The sequence below is a fragment of the Aplidium turbinatum genome, chromosome 4 (assembly GCF_918807975.1).
Source record: "Aplidium turbinatum chromosome 4, kaAplTurb1.1, whole genome shotgun sequence".
Taxonomy (NCBI): Eukaryota; Metazoa; Chordata; class Ascidiacea; order Aplousobranchia; family Polyclinidae; genus Aplidium; species Aplidium turbinatum.
The window spans coordinates 512,674-527,836 of NC_137475.1; positions in this window are offsets into that span (position 1 = coordinate 512,674).

A 15,163-nucleotide genomic window follows, 5' to 3' on the forward strand; every position below is an offset into this window, starting at 1 on the left:
AAACTTGGTCACACGATACAATGCGCAAGCTATTGACAAAACTTTTGTTCCACTTCAAAAAGATCAGTTGAAAATGTTAAAATCAGTTTTATAATTTTCTAAACTGTCCAGTCAAGCAAGAAAGAACCAATTCTTTACAGTGGTAATCCAAAGAGGGAAGACGGTCCATACTAAAACAGAGAAAAGTGACTTTATTTGTGGTGTATTTGCAAGGTCAGGTTAACTTTGACCTACACATCATCATGATTTGGTTGAAATTCCCCCATTAAAGCTACTTGCAGGATCTGCTTCCGCTTCTTTTGCCAATAAACTTTAAGAGCTTTGACATAGATTATACTAATCTGGCAACTTTGGTGTGCAGTTCCTCTTGGAACTTGGAAGCAAAATTGTAAACATCACCTAAGCGTGACGAAACATGCTTCTTTTGAAATGTTGCCAGTTGAAAATTTCAAAATTTGTCAGATTGAAATGTGTCTACTAGTTCTCACAAAATCATTCAATTCAATTTACTTTTATTTGTCAGAATGCAAAAGAAATGATATTGTGGAAAGTAAAGGAAAAGGTGGCAAAACCCTAATGGTTTAAGACGTGCATGAAAAGATCTAATTCTGCGGTATTTGTATCGATAAATATAGTTAAGCACGGCCACCAAACCTGATACTTTAAAACAAGTAGATGAATTAATTAAGAATCGGTCGTCTCCTCGTTCCTGAAACAACTGGAGTGCCAATTCTTGAAGCAATGAGAACACGACTAAACATAACAACATCACAAAAACAAACTAACACACACACATATTAAATTAACATACTAACATACACAAACTAACATACACACACACAGAAAATTTTAAGATAAGTTAGAAAGGAAAATTGTAGCGGACGCTGCTTTCAGCATGTCCACCCATACACAGCCATCAGTGGGATGGCAACATTCCTGGGCAAAATCGGCAAGGAATGATAGGACACGAGGTCGATTACGCTGCTATATTGTTTACTAACTCAACTCAGAAGATCAATGCTTGCTCACAACGTAATTGTTTATAGTTTTTAATCTTCGATCCAGCAACACAGAAAGTAAAGGAAAACACCGGAATATTAAAGCTCCACCACCAACAACTGGATACGAAATGTCGTCGCTGCTACATTAACAATAAACTGATCCAAACGTCATCCTGGCAGTGCCAAAAATAGAAAACGGTAGCAACAACGAAACTGATATATTGCTTTAGAATTACCAAGACTGATTTCTTGATACTGGTTTTAAGTTCTGACTTTTGATATTGCATTCAACTGATTTCCATATTGAAAGAACCGACTTTCCATATTGAACAAAAACTCAACAAACTATTGATTTTCACATAGCAAAAACTTAACACACTCTGATTTTTACATGTTGCAAAACTCTACAAAAGACTAAATTTCACATAGCGAACGACTGATTTTCACATAGCAAACGACTGATTGATTTAAAATCATGAGCTTAACTTCTTTAAGAAGGTACTAGTGTGAGATTGCGAGTTTTACATATGATCACACAACGCAACACGACTGCAATTCTATACATAACGATGAACCAAGGTAGGAATTCGGCATAGTGACGTTGATTACAGAAGTTGAATTCCCGATTGCTGAATTGAATTCCCGAGACGTGCAGTTATGCGCTCAAGGCGGAGTCTTCTGGAAGATTCTAGTGACGTGTACGTGTGACGTCAGAGACGACAGAGCTCTCTGGCGCTACAAAAATAAAAGAAAATGTTACAAAAAACAAAAAAAACAACAGCCCTTAATATTATAGCTTTAGCTGATATTTTCAAGATTTGTATAAATAGGCACTTGCTATGAAAATCGGCCATGGTGCGTTATCAAGAATGCTGATGGTCGTCAGGGGAACACATCTTGATGCGTTTATAGCTCATAGCAGAGAAGAGCAAGGCAGACAAAGAAAACCCCACATAATAATATTTATTTGCATCAGACAAAGCTGTCCATATCCAAATCAACGAAATACTACACAAACTGCAAATGCACAAAGAACGAACAACAACAACAACGAAATAATACACAAACTGCAAATGCACAAAATCTCACTACATAGGCTATCTACTGTTAACTTACAAGTTTGCTTTCTAATGTTACAAGTTTACAGACAATGGTACGGTAGTGTTACAAGTTAGAAGAACTGAAAGTATTCAGAACGATAAAAACAATCAGATGACATGGCAGCCATCAAAACTAGATAACAGCATACATAGAATTATTATAATGAATACGGTAATTTGAAATACGATGACAATCAGACCTCATCAGGGAGGCAACTATAGAGTTAGACGATACTTCGCATCTTCCAACAAAAGAAAAAACATATTTACAAAGTAATGCATCAAATGTTATGATGTTGCACAAGACTTGATGTTCACGTACGCTATTGTGTTTAGGCAAATTGTGTATAATTCTAAATGCATTATTGAAGGCAACACGCAGGCGATTAATGTCTCGTTGATGATAATTTTCCCACAGATGACATGCATACATTGGAGTACAATATGAACGGAATAGAACATTTTTAATATCACTGGAGCACTTGTAAAATTTTGATTTTAATTTGTTTGCAGAACAGTAGATTGATCGCACTTGTCGATTTATATCCTTGTCGTCACACATTGCCGTGTCAAGAAAAACACCCAAATATTTGACACTGTCCACAAATTTGATCTCACTTCCATTGAGCCGTACAATAGGATTCAAATTTAACTTTAAGTGATTGGTTTGGAAGTACATAGCAAATGACTTTTTGCAGTTAAAAATGACATCGTTAGAAAGCGCATAATCTTCACACACATTCAAGATACTCTGCAGACCATGAACACTTGGAGAGATACAACAAATATCATCAGCAAACATGAGATGATTGACAAGTGTATTACCTATGTAACAGCCTGCCTTGGTTTTGCTTAACACAGTCGATAGATCATCCATATATACGGCAAATAAGTAAGGACTGAGGACACCACCCTGTTTGCCACCATTGCTGACAGAAAAAGACTGTGAGTAATGACAACCCCAGCGTATGCAGCGTAATGATAATGATAAACCCAGCATAGAAATCCTACCACGGACAAAGTCATTTCAAGTGCAACGCCCCAGGCCTTGCACGACTCACATAGCCTAATAGTTACAATTTGACGACACGAACCATCAATCAATCAAGGTTATTTCGGCATAGCTCCACATTCATTTTCAATGTACACATCAGTAGATATAACAAATCGCTTTTTTGATATGGAAACTACACTATGGAGGCACCGAAAAAACCATGCGGTTATCTAAGTCAAGGTGCCTCCACATGGGATGTTTTATTGGATACAATAGGCTATATAATTGGATTAATAGTACGGAAAAAAAACACAAACTCAAAGAAAAACAACAACAACAACAACAAAAAAGGGAAGAAAAAAAAATAGTTATCAACAACAGTAGCCTAAAGCAACAATATAATCACAGAATGGCACTTAAACGGGTCAGTAAGTTGTTACGGACAATTTTCACCAAATCAAACGTCATATAAAAACCGTTATGGTCTACTTAACCTAGCTGGCATCTTACGTCATGGAAATTGCTAGAAAATGTCCAAATATTGCACCATCGTTCGTAAGACCTGATGAAACATTGCATCACCACCTTTAAACACCTGTTTGAATTGCGTGACACTGTCTTTCATTATTGCGTCACAGTTACTGTTTACGTGAGTTTGAGACATCGTAAGTTATACTAGTCATTCGTAAGGTTATTGCTTGAAAGTTGGTCGCATATTTAACTGTTTGCTTACCCAGCAAACATTCTACTTCGGCCCAACGTAGTGTGACAGTTGGTAAAATAATGCTCCTCCGTTGGCACTACGTTGTGGCCGAAGTTGACCCAACGTATCTTGCACCATTCGTCGCAGTTGGGACAACTTCTTTAAAATGTTTGGGCCAACGTTATCCCAACTCTGCACCCAACGTAGTTAATCGTTGGTACCCTACGATGGCCCAACGTATTTTGCACCATTCATCGCAGTTGGGCCAACTTATTTTAAAGTCTTTGGGCCAACGTTATCCCAACTCTACACCCAACGTAGTTCATCGTTGGTACCCTACGATGGCCCAACGTATTTTGCACCATTCGTCGCAGTTGAGCCGACGAATTTTAAAATCTTTGGGCCTACATAATCCCAACTCTACTGCCAACGTAGTTCATCGTTGGTACCTACGCTGGCCAAACGCACTTTGCACCTTTCGTCGCAGTTGGCCATACATATTTTGCACTAATCGTTGTAGTTGAGTAACGTTGGTTTAACTTAACCTGCAATTTCAAGTTGACACTGTCCTGATGATCCATATGCCAATACGATGACCATCTTCTTATACTGAGCAAATTTAAGTCAATGATGTAAAGAAACGTAAAGTTGTTGAAAAATACATTTATTCGAATGGTAAAATGCACCACCCATTCAGAATTCACAGCTACGACAAGACATGCATAAAAGTCTAAAAACACAGTGGACTGAGGTAGCCTACTCCATGCCTCATCAGAAGACTGCGCCTGGATGTAACAACGTGATCTGTGGCGGCCTCAAACGCAAGTACCTATAAAACAATATGCAACATATGTAAAGAAAATATACTGTACAGTGCAAATTAGATCGTGTTTGCAGCACCGTGAAAGAACAGACTCTAATTGCTACATATCCCATGGATATGTGTATGCAACACCCGGTTATTTTACAATAACAAGCATTTTTTTTAATACATCCTAACATTCCTCAGTATGTTCTAATTCTGTAATTCGTAGCCTATACGATGGGGTGGGGAATGGGTATACCGTTATGTTCTATCAACCTCTAACATTAATGCACATTCGTTAATCGTGTTAATGCGGTTTACCTTCTCTAACCAGTGCAAATTATTATTGTTATCGTTTGACAGATCTTCGAAGTCAAGTCTTAAAATGTGTGCATATTTCTTGAAGTTTTGCTCCAGTAATAAACTAATCGCTGGTTTAGTAAATAAAAATGCTTTTATTGCCCTTATTGAGAGAATAGTAACGATTTGTCAGTGACGGAGAGAACAAATGAACATACCCGCAGTACTTTTTGTAGCAAGACGTTTAAGCCGGCCCCCATCGCGGTCTTCCCACGTCTTAAACCAGTCGCCCAGTTTGTGGTCGATTTCTTGTAGAGTGCATGATTTCGTATTGCTCTGGACAACATCTATAAGTAAAGCAGTTTTGTAAACAAATAATGTTACATCGATTTTTATTTTTACACAATCATCTACAGCAGTGGCCAGCGGCTCTTAACTTGTGGGTAATTACTCAATCTGGGGAAGTTTGAGGTCTTCCAGAGGGCAACGAGCAGGACAGTGCAAATTATTACCAATTTTTAATCAAACTTAAATCATTGTTGGGTTTGGCTTTGGCTATTCCATTCAATTGATTGCCAAAGACTAATAAAATTGGTACGAATGGAATTAATTTTATGCTGCTGCTTGGAAGTCTTCACGAGAAGATGCAGAACAACGTGTTCTTGTCGAAGGTTGCTTATTTGTGCGACTTTTTCTCTGACATTTGTTTGTTTGTTTATCTTTATCCTGCATTGCGGGACTGCTTGCAAGGCAAATGGACAAGGTTATGAGATTTAATAGACAAATAATAGATTTAAGATGCCCAACATGCTTAATTGCTTAAGTGGGGTAACAGGTCAGAAAAGGTTAAGAACGTTGCTCTACAGTCTGTTTCACGTGCGTAGCACGATCATCAGGAGAGCTGTAATGAAAACAAAAGCGAGGACATCACCATAGGCATAGCTGCCGAATCCAGGAAGGTCGGCCTTCCCGACCTTTTCGCAGAGAAGGCCACCCTTCCCTGCGAAATCGGCCAGATCAACTTTCTAATCTCATCTTTTTTATTGCACACGAGTAAACAGCAGGTGTTTTTCAATTGGATCTAGACTGAGGCATTAATCAGAGATAGTAAACAGCAAATTGACAAAAAAGATTACGAAAAAGGTAAACTTTAGATGCTGCAAAACTTATGTTATATATATCCAAGGTTGTTATTTCATTGAAAATTAATCATGAACAGTAAGTATTCTTTCTGGAGACGATATCATACCAACAAAAGGTGAATACAAAACTTAAACAAACACTTACCTACGACCATGTTCTTTAAGTTTTGCATGGAATCAAAAGAAAACTTTTTCTCTCCACTTAATTTATTTTTCCCCTTCCCGGTCCGCGAGACGTAACTTGCGACTTCGTTTAACCTCACCTGAGGCATCAATCGATTAACCGTGTCGTAATAGGCTTCTTCCTCCTATACGACACAGTTGTTTGAACTGCAATAGAACAGATGGATGTTGAAATGCATAAGCCGAGATCATTAAAACAGCATAGAAAGCAGTCCGATCAAACAGTCGCGGTGCGTACCAGGCCACCAGCGTACAATAGCATGAATTTTTTGTAAATTGGTGTGTAGCCTACCATGTAGTTATGTGCGTTGAATTGTGCAATTAGCCTGTTGAGGCAGACATTAAATGGTTTAGAATTCATTCATTCAAGTTTAAACTCATTTTAGGCTAAATAGAAGAATTAACTCCCCACACATAAAACTCATGTATTACCTTACCAAAAATGTGGGTGACTTTAGATAGGTAATGCGCAGTAAGAACTAAGAACATATCGTGTTCACTAACCACAATCTGATAGGTCTCCTCATTTTCCAGCACGCTGTTTACGGTTTTTAATTCCGCTATGGTTGTAGCAGAAAGAGGAACATCCTCAGGAATCGGAGCCAATTCTAGGAATTTATCTGGGATAATCACTCCCTTCTCTCTCAGCATAATTTCGATTTCAAAGAGCCGTTTGTTCATTTGACGTTGCTCTGTCAGAATTATTTGAAGATAAGTGAACACTTTTACAATACCCCAGTATGTCAATGAAAAGGTGACATGACCACAAAACTCTGTCCGCCCCATTTGCTCAGTAGTTAAAGCACCCGACTAAGACCAAGCGGCGCTGATTCGACTCTCGGGATGTGTTCTTGAGCAACACATCAAAAGGAGAACTCTGCATTCAGCAGAACCTAGTGAATGCTGCGGGGTGCAACCTAATTCGTACCATGAACAATTCGTACCGTCAGTTACCTTGAAAAGATCAAGAGAAAAAATTAAAAAAGCTTTAGTTGCTGCGTAGTTTCCGCAAACATTTTAAAAGGATTAGGGTATCGATTAGCTAGGCATTGGTATCCGTAAACAAACAAACTGAAAAGATCGAGAGAAAAAAATAGAACATTGCTGATCGCAGTTTCCGTTTTTCCGCAAACGGTAATGCAAACATTTTAAAGTTTCTGGTAATGATCCTAAGAGTTTGCCGAAGTCGCTGATTGCAGTTTCCGCAAACATTTTAAAAGGATTAGGCTTGATCGGAGTTTCTGCAAGCATTTAAAAATTTCTTTAAATGATCCAAAGAGTTTTTGTTTGTTTGCGGAAAAATTTTAAAATGTTTGCAGAAACTGTGATCAGCGACTTCGGCTTTTTTAAAAAATTTTTCTCGATCTTTTCAAGGTACGAACTGACGGTATGAACTGTTCATGGTACGAATTAGGTTGCATCCGATGCTGCGCAGTGCGCAATCTACTTCATAAAACAATCTGCAAAAAACTCGTGGTATATACATAATGCGGTGATAGTAGCAACACTCGAATCCTGATAAAAGCACTTCTCGTTGACATAATAGTCATTTTTATGCCACTTAAAAGTGAAGATACCACTTTTTGAAAAAATCGAGTAGGCTACTTCTAAAAATGTTACTTCAAAACCAATAAACAGGTCGCGTAATTGCCGTAAAAAGTATTAAATAGTTTACCCTGAAGAATAGACCTGAGTATACTGAGTACTAGAACTGCAACAAACCTTACCTGAGTTTCGTGATGATCATTGATGTACCTGGTTTTTTTTTCGCTGAGACTTTTCGGTCATTTGTCCGAAATAACTTGAAAAAATTCGGTCAATTTTATTTATTTCGGTCATTTTTGATTCAAACATGAGTGAGTGATTCAAACAATTTGTGTATATATCGTGTGTTTTTATTCATTGGCTCAAAATTGTCCTTAAATTCTTTTTTAGTTATGCCATGTTAGACTGTCATAACTATAGGGGTCGCTATGTTACGGACAATTTTCACCAAATCAAACGTCATATAAAAACCGTTATGGTCTACTTAACCTAGCTGGCATCTTACGTCATGGAAATTGCTAGAAAATGTCCAAATATTGCACCATCGTTTGTAAGACCTGATGAAACATTGCATCACCACCTTTGAACACCTGTTTGAATTGCGTGACAATGTCTTTCATTATTGCGTCACAGTTACTGTTTACGTGAGTTTGAGATATCGTAAATTATACTAGTCATTCGTAAGGTTGTTGCTTGAAAGTTGGTCGCATATTTAACTGTTTGCTTAGTGCTTGCCAGCTGGATAAAATTTCCGTCTTTTATCTAAGTAGTTTGTTGTAGTGACAAGTTTTAGTGATGTACGGTGTTGCATCCCAATTTCGACAGCCAGGTGGCTAATTTTACAGAAATACAATTTTGAATAGATGGTTTCAAAAGAGTGTTTCTTCGGTCATTACATACAGACGAACGGATGCGAGAATCTTATGTTACAATTTTCCCACGAAGAGATTATGATTTACCGCTGTGACCATAAGTATAGTAGCCTAAATCAGTTTAGGACGTAAACAATGCCAAAAATCAGCTTTAGTAAGTTGAAATGAGTTGTTTTTTTATATTCCTTTTTGAAAGAAGAAAACGCCAACATTGTGATTTGCTTTGGGATGTTATTCCGCAAAGTTGCTCCAGCATATTTGATGCATTTTTTCCCAGAATTGGAATTTATTTGCTGAATATATATAGACTCTTTCTTCGCACTTCTGGTTGAATACTTGTGAATGTCTTTAGATTTTGTGAACATGTTTTCAAAATGATTCGGTAATATATTAAGATGAAATTTAAACATAAATTTTCCTAGTTCTAGTCGATGAATATCCTCTATCTTGAGTATATCAAACTCTTTATATTTGGGGGAAAGTTTTGTATTGTAGTCGCAGTTGGCTATACATCTCAGTGCATTGTTTTGCAAGGTGTTTAGAATTTTAAAATTGGAAGAGTCAGCTGTGCCCCAGCTTGTGATGCCATATTGGAGATGAGTATATATAAGAGCATAGTATAACATCATCAGTGTTTTTTTATCTACATAATGCTTAATCTTGTACAGACCAATAGATTTTCGCAATTGCTTTGTCAGTTTTTCGATGTGATGTGTCCATTTCATTTTGTCATCAAATATAACACCTAAGTATTTTACATTATCTGTGCGATCGATTTGGGTTCCATTGATAGATATTGCAAAGTTTTCATTTATATTATTCTCTCTTTTCTTGATTAGCATATACATAGTTTTACAATAATTCAAAGAAAGCTTGTTGTATCGAAGCCAATTATCAATTTGCAGAAGTTCTTTGTTAACATTACTTTGGAGATCATTTAGTGAGTTTGCTGACATGGATAACAAGGTGTCATCTGCAAAGAGGGTGGTTTGAAAAGAAAAAGCCAATGGCATATCGTTTACGTACAGTAAAAATAATAAAGGTCCAAGTATTGAGCCTTGTGGGACTCCGCATAATATATGTTCAAGGTTAGATATAGTATTGTTTATGTATATTGTGAACGGTTATTTAGATAACTTCTTAATAAACATAGAGGAACCCTTCTGATACCATAACAGTTTTCAATCTTTTTTAACAGTAGAGCATGATCCACGGTATCGAAGGCTTTTGACAAATCCAAGAATACACTACATGTATGAAGTCCCTTATCCTTATTGGATAATATATTACTACAGACATCAGAAATAGCAAGAGATGTAGAGAGGACATTTCGGAAACCATATTGACACTCTGATAGTAAGTTATATTTTTCTATATATTCATTGATACGTAATGAAATAATTTTTTCAACAACTTTTGATATAGGAGGGAGAAGTGAGATGGGACGGTAATTGCTACAATCAGTCTTTGAACCTTTTTTATAAATTGGTACTACTTGAGCAACTTTCAGACAGTGTAGAAAAATCCCTTGATTTATGCACTTGTTTATCATTTGGCTTAATATGGGAGAAATTACGCAGCTTGCCAACTTGAGAAATTTTATTGGAATATCATCTTTTCTCACAGATTTTTTGGGATTTAATTCACTGATGTATTGTTGGACCTCATTTGGATTTGTTTCCTTTAAATAGAAGGAATGAAGAGGACTTTTTATTTTCTCAGGTGGTGACATGTTTGGTGGATTGATTTTGGATGCCATGATAGGTCCAACAGTGCTAAAGAACTTGTTAAACATGTGTGCTATTTCATTGTTATCAGTGATAATCTGTTTCTGTTCGTTTTCTAATGAATGATTTGAAATATTGTCTTTCTGTTTCGTTTGTAATATTGTGTTTATAGTCTTCCATAGTTTTGCTCGATTATTTCTGTTTGTTTTTACACGGTCTTGATAGTGTTTTTGTTTAGCTATTTCAATAAGATGATTTAATTTATTTCTATATTTTTTGTACTTCAAGAAAGAGTTTTCAAGTCTGTTCTTAATGCTGAAACATTGGAAACAATGACAAAAACAAACAAACAAACAACAACAACATCATCTTGCAGAAATTCAATTATACTCAGGGAAGATATGTCTTGCAGATATCTAGCGTGCTTTCAGCAAACGTTGAATCAATGTAAAAACGACAGGCCCCGCTAGCCGGGTTGTAGTAGTAGCATGTCACAGCAATATGAGAAGCTTGGGTTACCATATGTTTTACACGTTAAATAAAAAAAGTAATCCAATTCGGCACGTTTCATTGAAAAAAGTATCAGACAAACAAACAGACAATAGCATGACGATCCGGCCCAAGATATTAATATAAAACATATGCAACATTTGCTGCAAAAGCTCCAAAGAAATTTTGGCATAATGACTAAGATTAGACCTTGTCTTGATTTGTCAAATTTGATCTGTTTATATCATTCTTTAATTGAAAGCAACCTGAAGTACGGAATTCGACTTGGAAATATGACAACGATAGACTTATCAAAAAAATTAAAAAATATATGGATAAACTTGACAAAAACTTCTCCGAATTCTGCAAATATGTTATAAAAAACAGTGCTTCTTGGTTTCAAAAAAACAATGCTGTGGTGGGCCTACAGTATTTCGATCATGCAAGTCGTATTACCAACATTATAAAAAAAAATTTTTTAACAAAATTTGAACCAGAATCGTCATTGGCTCGAAAAAAAAATTCTAATAACCATCGACAAAGTTAAGGTGGGTAGTGCTGATCTACAATTTTTCGATTAGTCTATTATTTTGAAAACAAATTTAATGTTTTTGCTGAAACGAGATTAAATCGCTATAAACTAACAAAATTGTAACTTCAAAATGATTCGGGGGCACGCTTCTCCCCGTGCCCCTTTAGACGCTACTAGATGAAACTATTCTTGAAATTCTTTGAAAAGAAGTAGCAAGAAGCAACAAAAACTTTATATTAATGACGCTGTGTAGCCTACAAAGTTTAACAGCTTTACTCGCAAACTGTAAGTCGCATTTTGTCGGTAAACTTATTAAAAATCACATTTATCTGAAGAAAGAAAATAAACTGCCGAAATGTTCAAGTTCAGCAGAAGAAACGTTCGTCGTCGTCGTGTGAGCATCTGGGGCCGAGGGTCTATCCTTTTACCACCCCAGATTCACGATGTTCCCGGACTACACTGGAAGGCTACTAGAGATTAGCCAGTCTTTGGTTTCATCATCCATGACACGTAGAACTGCCTCTCCGTTAGGTGGCTTGAAAATGGAACAGTCATTGATGATGTGGTCTGCGGTCTGTTCCTCGGCACCACATTCATAGGAAGAGGAAGAGGCCATTGCCCATTGGTGCATGGTTGAGCGGAAAAGCCCGACGGTTAAGCGGAAAAATCCTGTCTTAGTAGTGTCAGGCCGATGGGGCGTGTGTTGGCATCGGGGATGAACGAAGAGAGTCTGGTGGCTGTTGACTTCCATTCAGAACTCCATTTATGGTCCGCCCAAGTAGCCGCAGAGATGTTTTGTACATCAGCTTCGTTGATGTACAAGAAGTTGAGCGGCTGGCACGAATGGGTGTCTTGATTTCAGTCGATGGGGGTGCTCGTTTAGGAGAGCAGAGATCTTGTGGTGGAGAAGGTGGTTAGGCTCCAGTGCTCGTCGACCGAGGGACAGAGTGGCTTCTTCTCGACGAAGCTCAGCGGGTTGGATGCCAGCGAGAATGGGGAGATTGTCCAACGGTGTGGGACGCAGGCATCCGGTCACTATGCGCAGGGCGCTGTTTATGGCAGTGTCGATGTCATGGCAGTGAGCACTGCGTCACCAAACAGGTGCACAGTACTCTGCTGAAGAGTAGACAAGGGCTAAGGTTGATATACTCACTACTCAGTGTATCAGCCCTCGCCTCAGAGCTGGAGCCTGCGAGGTGCTTGAGTAGAGCAGCGCTGGATATCAGTTTCTTGCGCAGTGCCACCAAATGGTGGCGGTATGTGCGCGATCTGTCCAGTGTCACCCAAAAATATCTTGGTTCGGGGCAGAAGGACAGAGATTTTCCATTGTTCTGGACGTGTAGTTCACGATCAGCTTTCCAATTGTGGAGGTGGAAAGCTGCTGCCACAGTTTTGGTTTCGCTGAGTTTCAGTCGCCAGTTCTGGAGATAAGCTGAGAGAGTTTTCATGTCCTGGCTCAAGGACCAAGGTGTCTTCTAGATTTTCCCACGAATTTGTGGAGTGGAGAATTGCCAGGTCGTCTGCATAAGCGTATTTTGCGGAGACCGTAGTTGGCAGGTCGTGGGTGTAGATGTTGAAACGAAGTGGAGCCAGGACCGATCCCTGTGGGATGCGGTTTCCCAGGCGTTTCAGTCTGCTTCGTCGTGATCAACTGGTGGTAAGGGTGAAGCTTCGATTCCTGACACGATATGGACCATATGTTGGTCAGGAAGCAGGCGAAGCAGCTTGCAAGTAAGGCGCGATGCCATACGGTGTCATAGGCAGCTGTGAGATCTAGAAACACAGCGCCGCCAGAAAGAACCGTTAATTTGGCAACTCTGAATCCCAGAGCAAATTCAAAAATGAGAGAACCTTGCTTTGTGTGATCATAGTTAGTTTGATCCACAGCGCAATACAACCAGATCACGCATCCGTGCCAACTTCTCAGCGAATCAACCACAGATCAGGATGACGCCATGATACGTTAATTCATTGTCAGCTGACGTAGAGTACGCAACAACTTGTCGTTGCTACAAGTCACGCTGAATGCTTCCATGTCTCTAACTCTGTGTTCGTATTGTTTTAAATGCTCTGTGACGTCACAATGAATGTTAATGCAAGGTGTTGACAGTCGCGATTATCAAAAGATCTTCAATTGTTCTAAGTATGCATTGCAAGTAGAGACTAGAGAGGCATTCTATGTGAGGAAACCCAGGAGAGATGACAAACAATTTCGATTTTCTGTTGAGAATGTTTTCAGAAGGTTTCAAGAAAATGGAACGTAGCAAGGCTAGATGGGCTACTTTTACGACCACCTGTGAAGTCATTACATATGACTGTCGCAAAATAAGAAAATATTTTTGCAGCCTTGGCGAGTGCAGTCTACACTTACCTGCAAACTTGTTTCGCCAGTTAAATTGTCAATTTTGTTTGCAACATTAGCTTTCATCGGAATCGTTTGAGATTGTCTGTTAATACAGTTTTGAGTTTATCTAACAATTCACGAAGCCCTTGTATCCCAAACCTTTGCAATTCGCTTGTCAGCTAATCAGTAGTTTTATGTCCACAAACGTTGAATCAATGTGAAAAAGATTGATTTTCTGGCTAGGAAAGGCTCAGAAACCATTTGATGCAAGAAAACCTTCTCACCTGTTGCAGGTGTTTAATCGAATTATCGCTTGACCGGCATTTACACGTTTGTTGCATAACAATCTATTCTCGAGGGTTTCCTATCTTTTCATAAATGTAGCTCCAATGGCTCTGTTGGTTTTTGGTTAGCGCGTGCTTCAGGAATGAAAAGGCTTCAAGATTGAGCGGCGCTGGTTCGACTCTCGGGGTGTGCGCTTGAGCAACGCAATTTTAAGACTGCTCTCCATTCAGCGGCACCTAGTGAATGGAATAATTCCCTAGAAACAAGACTTCACCAATGTGAAACTTCAATCTGTCAATTTTGATGGTGACCAGGCCGCGAAATTATTTTTCCCACAAACTTTTTGTTATTTCGCATAGAGTTTGTATTTATACCGTGTGAATGCAGATAATTTTCGTTGGGGTGCTTAGTTCAGTGGTTTCGCCGTTTGCCTTATGTTCGTGAGGACATCGGTTCGACGCCCATCGAAGTCAATTTTTTTTTTCTTTACGTTAATTTTTGCGGTGCACAAAAGCTTTTCAAAAAAGTAAGGTTAGGGTTAATTCTTAGGGTTAAGGTTAATTCTTAATCAATTCGGAAAATCTTACTTTTAGACCATAGTGACCAGAATCAATTTCTTTTCTCAACTTTTTAAAACTTGACTAGACTAGGTGTGTTTCCAGGCTACGGTTTTTTTCAAGTTCAATATTTAGATTTAGACCTGAAAATCGGCTGCTGTGAGGGAGAAAATCGGTAAAAACAGTTACGCGCGCTGCGCGGTAAAAGCAGTAATACAATTTTGGTAAAGAGGTGACTTTCTTCAACCATAAACAGATGAAACCAAGCAACCACACGGCATTTAACATAATATATTAAAGTGAACATAAACTATCTACAAACGTTTTCGGCCATACACATGTTAACCGGAAAACAATATTAAACCGGAAAACAATAACCAGTAATGGCTACACTTACAGAAACATGTAAATGAGACAAAAAGTTCGTGGAAAAAAAATTTCGCGACAGGGCCTGCGTCAGTGATTCCAAGCCTCTACAAGTATGCGAAACTGCCAGGATTACACTCTGCAAGAAGTTTTCCCAGTCCGAGGATAAAGATTCAATCAATCAATCATGTAAACCAATTGACAAGAGACGAAGGCGA